Genomic DNA, 16755 nt, shown 5'->3' on the forward strand with positions numbered 1-16755 from the left:
AAACATGGGATCAGATCCTGGGATATAGGGCTTGTCTGGAAGGGGCCTTAGACTTGGAGCAATGGGTTCAAATTACAGGAAAGGAGGTTCCACCTGAACATTAAGAAGAACTGCCTGACTGTCAGAGTGGAACTCTCTGCCTCAGTGTGGCTCCTTCTTTGGGGGCTTTTTAACTGGATGGCCCTCTGTTAGGGGTACTAAGCTTTTTCCGGATACCAGGGGGTTGGACTAGATGGCCCATGTGGTCTTTTCCAACTCTGTTACTCTATGACTCCTGCATTCATTCGCTAGATGGATATATGGCAGGGATACTGTAGATACAGCTTACATTATAAATCATGTTTTGGTCATGACCTTTGACTAGATGACCTCTAAGGTGTCCCCTGATTACAATATATCCAAATACATTTGAGTAGGTAACACACATTCCATTACATTCAAGGCATACTTTCAGCCAACCCTATATCGGGAGTTGACTGAAGAGAAGTTATTCAGGAGGATAAATACAGTTCCAGAATCTCCCTGTGTAGTTCTTTCAATCTCAGACAATATGTTTTGAAATAAGCAGTTTCCTTTGCACAATTCAATGTGGTGTTCCTTCTATATAAGAAGGCATATTGTAAGTTTAACTGTTTGAATAATGACATTCATTTGCATGGAATATACCTGAAATGATTCAAATTAGTTTCAATGTGGTTCCATACCAGTTTTAAAACCAAAGTAGATGTTACCTTTATGAAAATATTGACACAGCTGTTCAAACAACAAACAGCAGATTAAAATTTGAGGAAGGGGGAGAAGGGAATGTGATGCAATTAGTCCTAACAAGCAAGAGAAAGGGGTGTCAGGATTATTAGCACCATGAAACTATTTCCGTTTTTCAGCCAAGGTCATCCAGTTTTGAAGTTCACCTGAAGAAAGGGGACAAAGGGGCAAACGAGAGAAGGTCTGGCACATACACACAAGCACCGCAGATGCTTCCCAGATTCTCCATTTCAGACACTTAGGCCACTTCCACACTGCCCCTATTTCCCAGGATCTGTTCCCAGATTATCTGCTTATCCCAGGTTATTTGTTTGTTTGTTTGTTTGTTTCTATTCCACTTTTCCCCCAGAGTAGGACTCAAAGCGGCGTACAACATAACAAAGACAAATTATATAACATAAAATACAGCCATGAAGCCTGACATATGTGAACTTTACAATTTGTCATATTAAAATAGTCTACATCCCCAACACCCATAAGCCAAATAACATAAAATGCATAATTTAACTTTCTAGTTTTTTTTAAAGTATGAAAATTCAATTCCTATGAGCCATAAACACACCATTACCGAAAGTCTACTGTATATAAACCACACATTGCACATCAAAGGTAGATATTTGCCTGCTGTCTGGCAGTGGGGACTCATAATTGAGTTTAAAGCAAATAATCTGGGATCAGATCCTAGGATATAGGGCAGTGTGGAAGGAGCCCTAGATACCTCACATCAATGTAACAAGGAAGAAATGTGAATGGGAGAACACACAGTATTTAGTTGACCATTTAAGCTAATGTGCATGAAAGATATAGGAGAATACAGAATATTCCAAAATCAGAACAGAATGCAATGTGTTAATGCCATGAGTTCCTGAGCATATCAAATATGGAATGAATTGCTGAGTTTGGGGAAAGCAGGGATACTCACAAGACAATCAAAATAGATTCTTCCTTTTCCCCAAGGAACTCTGAGAACTATAGTTTTATTTTAAAGGAGCTAGAAAATCTCATCATTTTCAGAATTCTTTGGGGGAAGCCAAAGCAGTTAACTGGAGTGAAATTGATACAGATTTGTAATGCAGATAGAGAAATATTTCAAAGTATCCATTATGAGACATGACTGCAATTTCAGTGCTCATGTGCAGACGTGCTGCTGGGACAAAGCCATAGCTGGTGTGCAAAATGTTCCAGGTTCAGTCGTCAACAGCATCTCCAATCTCAGTAGCATTGCAAGGAGAGCTGAAGCCGTAGTAGCTACAGCCATTCAGCACAAGCAATACAGAAATAGGCAGACCAATGGACTCCGACCGGAAATCACTTTCGGTTGCCCTTGTATTCCCAATTTGAACAAGACCCCCAAAAGCTCATCTTGGACAGATTTACTCTAACTCTTTTAATCTTTATCTTCGGTTTGGTACACCCTGGTTCCAATCCAGGAAAGCACTTACGTATGTGCTTATACCAAGCATAGACTTCAATGGGATTATTCACAGGCATCACGTTAATAATCATACTTGAGTGCTTTGCTGGGCTGGGGCCAGATTGCTCACCTCTTTGCTTACTGCTCCTTACCCCCCACCCCCACCCCCCACATCTCAAAGCAGTTTCCATACTTGATTGCAAGGAATCTACTTAAGCAGAATCCATTCACCTTGCTCTACAATATAACCATATTGGAATTGGGAGGCATTATCTCTTTTACTGCCAAGTAGCAACATACACACACACACAAAGAGAAAAGAGAATGAGAATGCCACCCTTGTTTTTAAATACAGAATTAAAAGTGAAACTGACACAATGTTGTGACTCCCGCTGAAATCCAGCCAGGACCCTTCAACTCTTCTCACACTGTAGAGTGTCATATGACCTTTCCTGACAACAAGTAGCTATCAGAGCAAAGCTCCGGGGAAAAGCATTCCTGATTATGGAGCACTGACCAGATCCACAACTAACTTCCAATGGAATTCCTTTCCCATACAGCCCAAGGCCACAGCTCCCTCTGAATCAGAGGCCCCATCTGCACTGCCATATAATGCAATTTGAACTGTATTATAATGGTTAGTGTAGATTCATATAATAGTACAGATTAAACTGGAATGAGTCTACACTGCCATATAATCCAGTCCAATGCAGCTAATCTGCATTCTGAAACTGCATTATATGGCAGTGTAGAGGACCTCGGTGGCACCTCTTGCCTTAACTTATTTCAACATATAGAACCCTGATTTTGGCCATAGCCTCACAAACCTTTCCCCAGGAAGTAATACTTGATGCTGGAGGTGGAGTCTTAGGGAATATACATTCATGGTAATTGCCTTTAAACCACAACACCGCCCTCTCAAAGAAAAACTGGAATTATAGTGTGTTGAATTTATACTTAAGATCCCAAACACTCACCTAAAAAACCACAACTCTCTCTCCTCCCAAAAAGGCGCAGGTTTACTATTAAATCAGCCTAACTTTGCAATAACTTTTGTTGTTATTTGTCCTCAACAATCTAAATACTTTGAAGGCACCAGATCCTTTTGGAAGCTAAGAAGAATAAGGTCTGGATAGCACTTGGATGTGAATACCAGATACTGTAGGTTATATTTCAAAGGAAGGAAACAGCAAGCCAAGTATGGCATCATGGTGTTGGCATAAGTTGACAAATAAAAAGGGTTCACTAGGACCATCTAATGAAAACTCCTGTCATGCAGGAATACCGTTGTTGTTGTTGTTGTTGTTGTTATTTCTTACCTGCCTCTCCTCAAGGCTTAAGGTGGGGTACGAAAAAATTAAAAACACTTAATAAAACATTGAGTAAATGACATATATTAAATGTATTTCTATTACTACTACTGCCAGTCACTGAGCAGAATTCAAGTGCTGGCTTTAGCCTATAAATCCCTAAATGGTTCCGGTTCAGTTTACCTGTCCAAACACATCTCCCCCTATGAGCCAGCTAGAACACTAAGATCTTCTGGAGGCCGTGCTCTCCAGGGATGAGAAAAGAGGTATATAAATGAAATAAATAAATAAAATGAACAGAACAAAGATTAAATTACTGTAAATACAAAACATTAGTAGAAAATTCATAGTTAAAAATTGACTGGCTAGACCTGCTGGAAGGGATAGGTCTTCAGTTGTCTCTTAAATTCTGACAGCTGATATTGCTGTTGGATCACTTCCAGTAGGTCGTTTCACAGTTGTGGTTCAGCTAATGAAAAGGCCCTCTGGGTGATCATCACCAATCCGGTTCTGGCAGGCTAGAGTAAGTATCCACCAGAGGACCTCAATGTCCTAAAGAGGGACAGATTGTGTAGAAGAAGGCAATCCTACAGGTAACCCGGACCCAGACCAAGTAGGGCTTCAAAGGTCAAAAAAATATTATTATATTTATTTATTATTATATTTATTTATACCCTGCTTTATCTCTCAAAGGGGACTCAAAGTAGCTTGACATAAAACATTGGTATCCAATTTAAACTATACGAATATGCAAACATTAAAACAGAATTAAACACAAACAATATTAAAAACCAACATTTTATACTTTGCCTGGAAACTAATTGGCAACCAGTGGAGTGACTTCAGTATACGTGTAATATGCTCACTCCTGAATGTTCCTGTAACTAGTCTAACTACTGCGTTTTGAACGAACTGAACTTGGTACAGAGGTAGCCCAATATAAAGGGCATTGCAGAAGAACTGATTTCCAGATCTTTGGTCATCTTGATTGTCCTTCTATGGACATTTTCCACTATGTCAGTATCTTCTTGAATTACAGTGCCTACAACTGGACACTGGCGGGGACAAAACATGTGCTTCTCCAATTGGGTGAGACTTCTGTTCTCCAAGAATTCTATAAGATTATTTACAAAGGCTCTGAAATTACATCTACATGTTCTTGTAGGACACTTGGATGTAGCTCTGAACCTGGAGACTCGTAATTCATTTCTATCAAGTTATTCCTTTATTATCCCTTTGCCTGTTTTGGGCTAAAGTCACCTAACTGTATGTTTTGTTCCATTTTCAACAGTTATGACAATGTTTTCCTTTTGGGAGAAGACTAATACAGAGAAGATATTAAACATTTCAGTCTACTCTCTGTCCCCTGTTAGCATTTCACAATTTTACTCATATCTCTTTTAAATCCCAGTTCATCTGAATGTTCTTTGTACATCTACCCTGATTCCCTTAGACATCTCCCAATTTTCCTCCTCATTGAAATTGTGCCTTCAATATCTCACCTTAAAAAAACCCCTCCCACATGTTATGAATTCCTTTTCCCTTTTAATGTTTCTGACCATGGAATTTCACCTACTATTTTCCCAAGCTTACATGAATACTACTACGGAATACTTCAACCAACCTGATATTTATTGGAAATCACACTGTGCCGATTGATTGAATCTTACCAATGTGTGATGTGGCCTTTCTTTATTTCTACATCCTGCAACATTATTGATCATTATAATCTTTTCCACTGAATCATGTCATCTCATGATACAGCTAAGTATGAAAGCCGTAATTTAATGTTACCAAAAGGGAGGTGTTGAAGTGTTTATAAGAGAACATATTAGATTGAATATTAGAAGTAACTCCTTGACAGTGAGAACAGTTCAGCAATGTAACCAATTACCTAGAGGGCAATTACCTTCTCCTCGTGTATTCAAAAAGAGGCTGGACAGCTGCCTATTAAGATGCTCACGGGCACGGGTAAATTTGGACCTCCAGATGTTTTGAACTTCAACTCCCTCAATCTGGGTGTTAGGAATTGTGGGAGTTGAAGTCCAAAACACCTGGAGGGCCGAAGGTTGCCCGTGCTTTCTCTAGCAGCTAGCTAGAGTCTAGCTAGAAGTCCTTGGCTTGTTGGGTAGCTTTTCAGTGTCAAGAGCACTTAGTACCCAATGCCACTCAAAAAGTGCATAAAAGATCAACAAGGCTTTTGGCATTCACTCTCAGCTTCCCATATAAGAGCACAATCAGCCTTAGAGAATCTGAAAGTAGGACTCCCACCACCACCAGTGGATTATATGCTCAGTGCATTATTTAAACCATAGCTTTTAAATCTGTGAGTCAAAACCTCATGTTGGCTTCCCTAACGAAATTTGGGGATTGCGAAAAAATTGTTTAGCTTGCCACCTAGTAGTGCTGTTGTACACATTTACATGAATCTGTTAGCAATTACATGCAGCAAATGCTTCAGCAGCGCTTTGTAAAAAAAGGAAAAACAGGTGTTGTTTAGCAAACTTTGCAAATGCTGATTTTACTTCACCTTTTCAGTTTCAGAAATACTTCCCTTCAAATTTTGATTCTAAAAACTAAGTTGGGTTCACACCCAGTTTAAATGAAAAATACCAGTCATCAGTCATTATGAAGAATTTGCTGCAACCTCCAAATACCACTATTTGGTTTGGGCAGCGGGGGGGGGGGGGGGTGGAGAGAAAGATATAGATTACATGCATGTATTTATTTTAATTTCCAAGCTGTTTTGCAAAGCTCACTAAAATGAACATCCAGACATTCAGTCTGAAGAACATCCAAAATGTGCTGCTGTGAGGTTTTCTTTGGGCTGTTTGGCCATGTTCCAACGGCATTCTCTCCTGATGTTTTGCCTGTATCTGTGGCTGGAAGGCAAAATGTCAGGAGTTAATGCTATTGGAACATAGCCGTGCAGTCTGAAAAACTCACAGCAACCCAGTGATTCTGCCCATGAAAGTCTTCGACAACACAGTATCAAGAATGTGTGAACATGGAAAGTAAAATAAGGACATGTGGTGGGTTGAAATAATAAAGTGCACGAAAAAAGAAAAAAAGAGCATGTGGAATGTAAGTATGGGAGATTTACAGAGCCAGCATGCTGTAGTTGTTTGAGTGTTGGACTATGACTTCAGAGAACAGGATTCAAAGCCCTGCTTGGCCATGAAAATCCACTGGTTAACCTTGGGCAGGTCACACATGCTTAGACTCAGAAAACCGTAATATGAGTTTGTCTTCGCGTCACCGTAAATCGGAAATGACTTGAAGTCATGCAACAACAACAAGGGAAATTGGGATTACTGCTATTCAGATAAGGGAGTTTCTGCATGTCAATGGAGCAGTTCTCTGTTGGACAATCAAGGGTTCATTTTTGAACATCTGAAAACAAAGATGCTATGCAGCAGAACCATCGTTTGCTTTAATCACTTCTTATAATAGCAGACTTGAATGTCAAGTATTACTAGTTATGTAGCTCTAATGGGGCCACTCAGATACAAAAAAGCAGGTATATCAAATAATATGGGGAAACAACAATTATACCATCATTTTAAGTAATAGTCATAGGTATGAATGGATCACCTTTTTCAATTATTTCCAGTTCAATGAAACATAGGAACCCACACACACATCCAGCATTGATCAAATAGTAAAAGAACTAGCAAAATATGGAGTGCATTCACTAAATACATGGAGCCCTCTTTGCTTGGAAAAAAATGTTCGCATCTGAAGGAGACATTTACCCAGTTTCCACTAATATAACTTAACCAACGGCTCCAAAGTGCAGTTCCCAGACATCAGAGTTTGGATCTAGCTGTTAACAACAAATTACTTGTAATAAATTTGGGTTCTATGTTTGGAGGGGGGAAAATATCCAATGCAAAATGAGATAGTTTCATTCCTACGTTGTTTTAAAACCTGTATTGTGCTGCTACCTTTATTAAGTCAAGCAAAAAGGTTCAAAATTCTATGGAAGGTTATTATCATAACATGTATTTTGGATGTATGTAATCAACAATGCTAGTCCTACAAATGCAGCTTTTCCAGAGGTTCAGTAGAAACTGGGCCTGTCCAAATCAATCTCAAGGACAGTTGCAGCTGCTGAATTCTGTCCTCAGTTTCATGCTGAAAAAGGAGTTACTGCTCTGCAACATATGTCCTCCTTTCACAAAGCACCACGGTCTTCTCTCAGCATACAGGAGTGCAGGGGAGCAGGATCTCTAACCCAGAATGACAATGTGTGATTACAAGCATAAAAAGAATGCTAAATGCAACAATTACTACAGAGGAACAGTGTCGCATTCACAGTGATAACTCCTTGTTATTCCTTTCTTAGCTATATGGGATAGCCATTTGAGACAGCTGATACTAAGGATGAGATGGTATCTCAGAATGCTGTGGGACTTCTCTTCCTGTCATCCTTCACCTTTGGCTACACAAGCTAGGGCTGATAGAAACTGCAGTTCAACGAGAGGACCATCCCTGTCACATAACAACAACCTATTCATCAAAGGCAGATGCTAGCTTTTGCATGTAGGGCATGTTCAAATTACGTACCTGTTGTAGTTTTAACTAGGTCTTTAACCTTCTCTGTCAAAAAGTGCTGGTGCCTCACCAAACTATAACTCTGCGATCCCACAGAATTGAGTCATGGCAGTTAAAGTGGTGATGACCTACATTTCTCCTACAGTATAGATGTACCCCAGGAGCCCCCCGGGGCACTGTGGGTTAAACCACTGAGCTGCTGAACTTGCTGACTGAAAGGTCAGCAGTTTGAATCCGGGGAGCAGGATGAGCTCTTGCTGTTAGCCCCAGCTTCTGCCAACCTAGAAGTTTGAAAACATGCAAATGTGAGTAGATCAATAGGTACCGCTATGGTGGGAAGGTAATAGAATGCCATGAAGTCATGCCAGCCATAGAAAGACTGCAGCAGCCATTCTTGCAGTATCACTACGGAGAATCTTTAACGGTACAGTAAGCTGGCCACATGACCTTGGAGGTGTCTACGGACAATGCTGGCTCTTTGGCTTAGAAATTGAGATGAGCACCCCACTCCCCCCCCCCCCCCCCCGAGTCAGACACAACTAGACTTAATGTCAAGGGGAAACCTTTATCTAGATGTAACCCAGGCCAGTGGGATGGTGAATCTATTCTGGGCTTTTGTCCAAACTTTGCAGTTGCTATTGAAAATAGATTCATAATCATGGAGACTGCATTTGATGTTCAGATTAACACCAGAGTGGAGTGACCCCTGCCCCTTCTCTGGCATCATGGCCACCAGCTTCCATTGGATGCAGATCTGAGGCTCACAGCTGAAAACTATGCAAAGATAGACTATTACTTTATGAAAAGAAAAACTCACCATATGCCTTATCTTTTCTAAAAACACAGACCCAGCATCTATTTCTATTCATTTATAATGATTATGCTGGCCTTCTTACAATGGGTAAAGCCACAAAAAGAGAAGGAGAGAGAAGGAGAGAGGGAAAGAGCAATAACAAAAGAGATGCAGGGCTCATTTGGGTGAACACAAAAGAGAGTAACAGAATAAAGATAATATTTTTCTTTATCACTCACACAAAAATACTCATACAAGTCAATTCTAGGTATTGCACCAGTGTGGCATCAAGAGAGAACAGAACCAGAACAACTGTTTCCACTGCTGTGAATAAATAGATAGATTTCTTTTGAGATATTGCTATTTTGCTTTTCATCATTCTACATCTTCTTTATCCACTTGTCTGTCTTCTGAATTTGCAATATGTTCCTCGGACATTGACTAGACTATGAGGATTTCAAAAGATGAGCAATTGACTTCTCTGAAACATTTGCTGCTCGCTAATTCTGCGAGACCAAGACCAACCAGGGCTTTCCTTTGCAAAGAATACCAAGAAGTAGACCAAATTCTGGATATACCCTGTAATCATTGAAATCACTATGATTCTGTTATCCTAAGGCACGCACTGCACCAAGAGAGGAGATATTCAATGAGTGTAAATAGCACCATTTTGGTTTAATTCGCTAAAAAGGGTTGAGTCTGAAGAACTTTGCTGAATTCCAAGTCCCAACACTGTGGAAAGAGTGTGGCCAATTTACTGTATGTACTCAAGTATAAGCTGACCCGAATATAGGCCGAGGCACCTAATTTTACCACAAAAAACTGAGAAAACGTATTGACTTGCGTATAAGACAAGGGTGGGAAATGCAGTAGATACTGGTAAATTTCAAAATAAAAATAGATAGCAATAAAATTACATTAATTGAGGCATCAGTAGGTTAAATGTTTTTGAATATTTAGATAAAACTGTAATTTAAGATAAGACTGTCCAACTCTGATTAAATAATTCTTCCAACCTTCTTCAATGCATATGTGCTTATGTATCCTTCCAATAATCACCATAGTTCATTTTAACTATATGTTTTGGGGAAAATGCTGTGTGGGAAAAGTGGGAAAGACTGACGATGAGAGAGAAGGAGAGGAAGGCCCCAGAGCGTGGTAGAGGCTCCTTCTGGAATACTGTGTCCAATTCTAGGCACCACAATCAACAAGCTGGAATGTGTCCAAAGGAGGGCGACTAAAATGATCAAGGGTCTGGAGAACAAGCCCTTTGAGGAGCGACTTAAAGAGCTCGGCATGTTTAGCCTGAAGAAGAGAAGGCTGAGAGGAGACATGATAGCCATGTATAAATACGTGAGAGGAAGTCATAGGGAGGAGGGAGCAAACTTGATTTCTGCTGCCCTGGAGACTAGGACACGGAACAATGGTTTCAAACTACAAGAAAGGAGATTCCATCTGAATATTAGGAAGAACCTCCTGACTGTGAGAGCAGTTCAGCAGTGGAACTCTCTGCCCCAGAGTGTGGTGGCTTTTAAGCAGAAGCTAGATCTGTCGGGGGTGCTTTGAATGTGATTTTCCTACTTCTTGGCAAGGGGTTGGACTGGATGGCACACAAGGTCTCTTCCAACTCTATGATTCTATGATTCTTTGGAGGCTTTTAAACAGAGGCTGGATGGCCATCTGTCAGGGGTGCTTTCAATGCAATTTTCCTGCTTCTTAGCAAGGGGTTGGACTGGATGGCCCACAAGGTCTCTTCCAACTCAGTGATTCTATTATTCTAAGGCACGGACTGCACCGAGAGATGAGAGGAAGGTACGCACTGCACGAGAGAGAAGGAGAGAAAGAAGAGCTAGGTTGCTGTGCAGAGAGGTGAGGGTCCTGGCAGGAAGGCATGGGGCTGAAAGAAGCCCTTCTTTCAGCCCCAAGCCTTCCTGCCAGGACCCTCGCCCGAATATAAGCTGAGGAGGTCTTTTTCAGCCTAAAAAGGTGCAGAAAAAGTTTACATATACTCAAGTATATACAATACTGGAACTGAGCACATATAGAGAATCCACGGCAAAGAACTGCAAATGGAAGGAAATCCCAATGTAGCCCAAGGGGGAAAACCAGGCAAAAATGCTTGAAGGTGAACCACAGCAGAAAATGGACACAGTACAATATCTGGAGTTGATGAACATTTAAACTGTTCATGAAAACAAGCCATTCCAGTTTTGTCCAGATAATGATAGGACCTCAAATACATGAGATTTCAAACTAGAGTGCAGAAGAGTAAAAGAGGAGAGGTAAGGGACCAGAAATGTAGAGGGGCGGGTTGGGTAAACTGAGGGAATTGCCCTCAAATAGAAATCCTGCCATCCAAATGAAATTTTCATTCCCTTCTCACATCTCTACCATTTCAGAGAGTAATTCACACCTAGAACTCTTGCATTTTGTATGTGTGTGTGTGTGTGTTCCCATCACCATTTTACCCGTGTCTTTCTTTGGATGCCTACTTTTAATTTCTAAAAGCTCAGCTGAAATGCTAAGTTACTGCAATACTAAGAATTTGGGGGCTGGAGGAAAAAAACATTTTGTGGACAGGATTTTGTTGTAATGTATTACCGGGCTTGGTCTCATGTAAGCCGCCCCTGCCCATTTATAGTGGCTGGGTATAAATAAAAATTATTATTATTATTATTATTATTATTATTATTATTATTATTGTGGGAGCAATAATTTTGTGTGCTCTCTTCACAAAGGATTCAAATTCTAAACTGACCATTCTGAACTGAATGATATTTTAGGGGTATGCTCCATGACAGAAATGTTACCAAATTCAAAAGAAATATGACAAACCTAAAGAGAAAAAAGAGCTCTCAGCAGGGCCAGGATGCCATCACTGAGGACCAGAACTCTGTTGTCCATTTTCCTCTCCTGATAGTTTCAAGCCATGGCAGGTGGCTGCACAGCAATGGGTCCATCCTGCCAGATCGCCTCTTTCCCCAGGAAATACAGAGCATGGGCTTAGTCAGTATCGTTTCCCTGCCGGCTTGTGCAGTTTTTCTGCATGCTGCAGGGTTTTTTCCCCCCTCTGATGGTACTTTTTAAAAGTGTATTAAAAAGAGGGAGGAAATACAGCCTCTGTAATCCATATTTCCTAAAGCTCACCAAATAAGCATCACATAAGTACTTATTTAGGGAAATTATTTAAAAGGGAGATTACGGGTAGAATGGATGGAACAGTCACTGCTGCTGTGCTGAGGGTGATGAGTCTCAAAGGTAATTTCAGATCCACAGCTCAGTCTTCAACACAGTCGTGCTTTGAGTCCTAAGGAATTTTTAGGTAAATGTTTACAAAGGTCTCCCTTCTGCTCGAAACAAATGAGCAGTCCAATCTCAACTCAACAGGCATTAAGAGTAAAGTTTGCTTTTGGTAGTGGAAGAAGGAACATATTAGTGAAGCACAAGGACACACTATGCCGGGTATGGCAAACTTTGACCCTTCTGGTGTTTTGGACTTCAACTCCACAATTCCTGGTCTCAGGCCCCTTCCTTTTCCCCCTCAGCCGCTTAAGCGGCTTAAGCTTAAGCGGCTGAGGGGGAAATGGAAAGGGCCTGAGGCCAGGAATTGTGGAGTTGAAGTCCAAAACACCTGCAGGACCAAAATTTGCCCATGCCTGCCCTATGTTCCTTGCCATCAAAAACCCCAAGACCAATCTCCTTTGAAAAGAGCTGAGGATCTATTGGGAGCTCAAAACTCCAGCCTGCCATGTTTTGCAGTATTTATGTATTTGCATCGCTACCTTGTCAGCACTCCTAATATTCAGATGCCAACCTCTGTCTGTAGAGGATGCTTTAGGAATGCATTGGGGTTTTTATATTGTGGTTGCTATTGTTATTGTTGCGGGACAGCTGTAAGCAGTTGCAATTTTGTTGGTGCTGTCGGTTTACATTTGCTGCTGTGCCCGACTGTCAAGGAGTGCCAAAAGAAAGATGTGTGAGACCAAGAGGGAGGCAAAAAAATAAAATAAACATTGCTGTAGAACAATTCTGAGGAAAGGCTCTTTCAGGAAATTGGGAACATATACATCATCTCTGGAAGTCATGTTCAGTTGGCATTTACTCAAATGATCAGAAGGAGCCCTCGGTAGTGCAATGAGTTACACCCTTGTGCCGGCAGGACTGCTGACCAAAAGGTCAGCAGTTCAGATCCAGGGAGTGGGGTGAGCTCCTATCTGCCAGCATCCCATGTGTGGACATGAGAGAAGCCCCCCCCCCCACAGGATGGTAAAACATCTGGGTGTCCCATGAGCAATGTCCTTGCAGACAGCCAATTTTCTCACACCAGAAGTGACTTGCAGTTTCTCAAGTCGCTCCTGACCCGGAAAAAAAAAACTGATTTGAAGAACCCTAGTGGGAAAATACTCATTTTGCATGCAGAAGGTTCCAGATTCCATTCATAGCACCCCCAGATGGGGATGTTATTGTGTGCCTTCAATTCGGTTCTGACTTATGGTGACAGTCCTGTAATTCAAGGGAGGGTGCCATTGCTACTTCTGAGACTGGAAGTGTGTGACTTGCCCAAGGTCACCTGGTGGGGTTTCTTTCTATAGCGGAGCCCGATCTCCTAGAATTATAGTGTAACACTCAAAGTAGGACACTATCCTGGCTCTCTAGGTTAGGGTGAGGAAATGCCTGCATGGAAACCCTTGGAGTCACACTGTCTGGTAGGGTTGGCATTATCTGGCTCAGTGAACCCAAGAAGACTCTTTCTCAGGACATATTTCAAGTTCAACTTTTTGTCAGTCTCCCCTTGTTTCCACCAATATCATTCCCCTGGTAAGGAACACAAGTCTCAATAGAAATACATCAAATCCCTTGAATTTTGGACTGACATCTTTCTGGCAATACCGAGGGAGAAGGGAGCAGGGTAAGGAGTCCAAGGAGGCTACATTCTCCTCCTGGGGATTTGTATTGTCGAAGGCTTTCATGACTGGAATCACTGGGTTGTTGTAGATTTTTCGGGCTCTATGGACATGTTCTAGAAGCATTCTCTCCTGACATTTCACCTGCATCTGTGGCAAGTATCCTCAGAGGTTGCGAGGTTCACAATCTCTGAGGATGCTTGCCACAGATGCAGGCAAACCTTGCAACCTCCGAAGATGCTTGCCACAGATGCAGGCAAAACATCAGGAGAGAATGCTTCTAGAACATGGCCATGCAGCCCGAAAAACCTACAACAACCCATCCAGGGGATTGTTATTGTGAACATAACCTGGACCCAAGGCAGGAAAAGGAGCCAGGAACCAAACTAAAGAAGAGGGAGCATCAAGTGTAGTTAGTAGGAACACCCCGTGGCTCAAAGAGTTAAACCCTTGTGAGGGCAGGGAGAGCGCAGATGAGCTCCCTCAGTCAGCTCCAGCTCCCCATGCAGGGACATGAGAGAAGCCTGCCACAAGGGTGGTAAAACATTCAAACATCCGGGCGTCCCTTGGGCAACGTCCTTGCAGACGGCCAATTCTCTCATACCAGAAGCGACTTGTAGTTTCTCAAGTCGCTCCTGACACAAAAAACGCAGGAGCAAAGGCAGAACAAGGTGTAGAGCAGGAGAAGCGGGGCCCAGGGGAATCTGCTTCTCATTCGCTTGAGGGACATTTCGGAGAGAGGGAAAGGCAGGGATGAGTGTGCCCGCAGAGAGAGGGAATGGCTTTTTCCTCCCTCCCCACGGTGTCTCCTTCTCCCATTGACTCCCAGTCTCTTTTTCTCTTTCCTCCCAGTTTGTGGTGGACGGGAAAGGAGGAGGAGGAGGAGCAGTTCTGCCCCGAAACTCCATTTTCCCGCCAACTGCCCTTCCTCCTCCTCCTCCTCCTCCTCCTGAGCCCAGCTCTGCGGGAGCGCCTCGCGCCCATCTCCTCAGTAGTAAAGAACGTCCCTTAATTGCATTATCGTTACGTAATTCCCTCCCTTCCACTCCGGAGCGCTCTCCTCGCGCAACAGTTGGGCCCGCCAAACGGGCTGGAAGGGGAAATGAGGGGCGAAGGGGCCCTTCTCCACCCCAAGTCGAGGCCCGGGGAAGGGGGAAGGAGGGAGGGGGAGGGCGGTGGGAAGGGAAGGGCATCCATCACCGGGACGAGGCGGCGCCCTCCCCCCGCTCGCAGGGCTCCAGCTCCAGACACGCCACGCACAAACCGAGAGCGAGAGAGAGAAGGGGACGGGGAGGGGAAGGCAGCTTAGAAAGGTCGCTTGTGGATTAACCAAAAGGCATGCCAAAGTGTCCTGCCCTTCTGCCATGTTACGCAAGGTGCGAGGTGGGGACGGCGAAGGCAGACACCCGGCGATTAAAAGCCCGGCGGGGAGAAGGGCGCGCAGGCACGACAAGGCGCGCCAAACACGCGCAAAGGCCACCCGCCGGCGGGAAAGAGAAAACCCCCGGGAGGGGGGAGGGGGAAGGAAGGGGGAAAGGGCGGCTTCTGCCGATGTTTGTTGTTGTTGCTCTCTGAAAGGCTCGACCCTCTCCAAGCGGGTGGGAAAGTTCGCCCTCCAAGGGGTCCAGAACTTGGGGGGAGGCGGGCGTTGCAAGGAAGGAAGGAAGGGGCGAGGCGGGCGGAGCGAAGGCAGGTGACATTGCCAAGGTGGCCCAGGCGCGACCTGAAGCTGAAGCAAAGGAAAGAGGGAGGGAGGGAGGGAGGGAGGGGGAGGGGGGCGGGCGCGGACTTACTGCCGGACTTCCTAGCGGGGGCTCCCAGGCGCGTCGGGCTGCATCCCCTGCGCTGCGAGGCAGGCTGGGCTCTGGAGGGTCCTGCGAAGACGGCCAGCCCTCGTCCTCCTCCCGGTCCTCCGGGCCTGCCTCCTCCCCTCCTTCCCTCCCTCCCTCCGCTTCCTTCTGACGGAGGCGCCACCACCGCGGAGGCCGGCGGGCGGAGCAGGGGCGCGCGGGGACGGGGCGCGAGGCTCAGCAGCCCATGCCTCGCCGAAGGGCAGCGCCCGAGGGGCCCGGGGAGAGCCTCGAGGGGTCGGAGCCGGGCAGCGCAGAGCAGCCCCCCGTCCTGGTGGAGAAGGAGGAGGAGGAGAAGGCGAGAGGGCGGGCGGAGGGCGGCCAGGGTCTCTCCGTCTCCCGCCGCCGAGCCTTCATGGCCCGCCCCAGGCCCAAGAGCGGGAGGAAGGGATCTTAGACAGTAAGAGGGCTGCTGCTCTTGATGCCCAGGACAGTTGTGCTGCTGTTGCTGTTGTTGTTGCCTCTGGCCGAAGGGCCGGGCGAGGTCCTCCTGCTGCTGCCTCCGCGCCTCTGTCCGCTGGCTGGGGCTCCTCCTGCTGCCATGCCCTCCTCCCCTCTAACCCGGTCTGAACCCGCCCGCCGCTTGGCGCCTCGGCTCCGGGCCAGTCCCAGCGAGCGGGGGACAGGTGGCTCCCAGCAAAGCCGTCTGCGCGGGCAACGCTCCCGGATGGAGGAGCAGCAGCAGCAGCAGGAGGTGGAGGAGGCGGGCGGGCGGGCGAGCGAGGCAGGAGAGGGAGCTGGGGCTTGTTGGGACGGCGGCCCCTCCCCTCCCTTCCCCTCCCCGGCCGCCCCACCTCCTTGAAGGAAGCTGCCCTGATCTTCTCTGCCCTGGAAGACTGGGCTGGCCAGGCTGATCCCCCTGAGGAGGCTCTAGTAGCGGCGGGTGGGGTGGTGGCGCTGGGAGGGCACCCGCCGGAGCTCCGCAGGACGGCCACCCACCCCCCAGCCGCCCGTGTCCGCCCAAGCCCCGGCCCGAAGGAGCACCGCGCTGCCCTTGGGCCGCCCCTCGCACGCCTCCGCCCCGCTTCCCGCTGCCATCCTTCCCCGCGCCTCTCGTCCCTTCCAAGGGCTTGGCGTCCCACCAAGGTCCCTCTCCCGCCGCCTGTCCCTTTAAGGCGGCTCGGACCCGGGCCCTTATCGGGGGAGGGAAGGAGGGAGGGAG

General features: G+C 45.3%; 1 protein-coding gene across 1 annotated transcript in view; it reads right to left on the reverse strand.

The window, feature by feature from the left end:
* Positions 1-15638, reverse strand: part of GRIN2C (glutamate ionotropic receptor NMDA type subunit 2C) — a 97551-nt gene extending 81913 nt beyond the window's left edge. Inside the window, exon 1 of the mRNA XM_060764727.2 lies at positions 15537-15638. The gene's annotated coding sequence lies outside the window, so the exon portion shown is untranslated. The remainder of the gene's footprint in view (positions 1-15536) is intronic.
* Between the last annotated feature and the right edge of the window lie 1117 nt (positions 15639-16755).

The sequence above is a fragment of the Anolis sagrei genome, chromosome 2, assembly GCF_037176765.1.
Source record: "Anolis sagrei isolate rAnoSag1 chromosome 2, rAnoSag1.mat, whole genome shotgun sequence".
NCBI classification, from domain to species: domain Eukaryota; kingdom Metazoa; phylum Chordata; class Lepidosauria; order Squamata; family Dactyloidae; genus Anolis; species Anolis sagrei.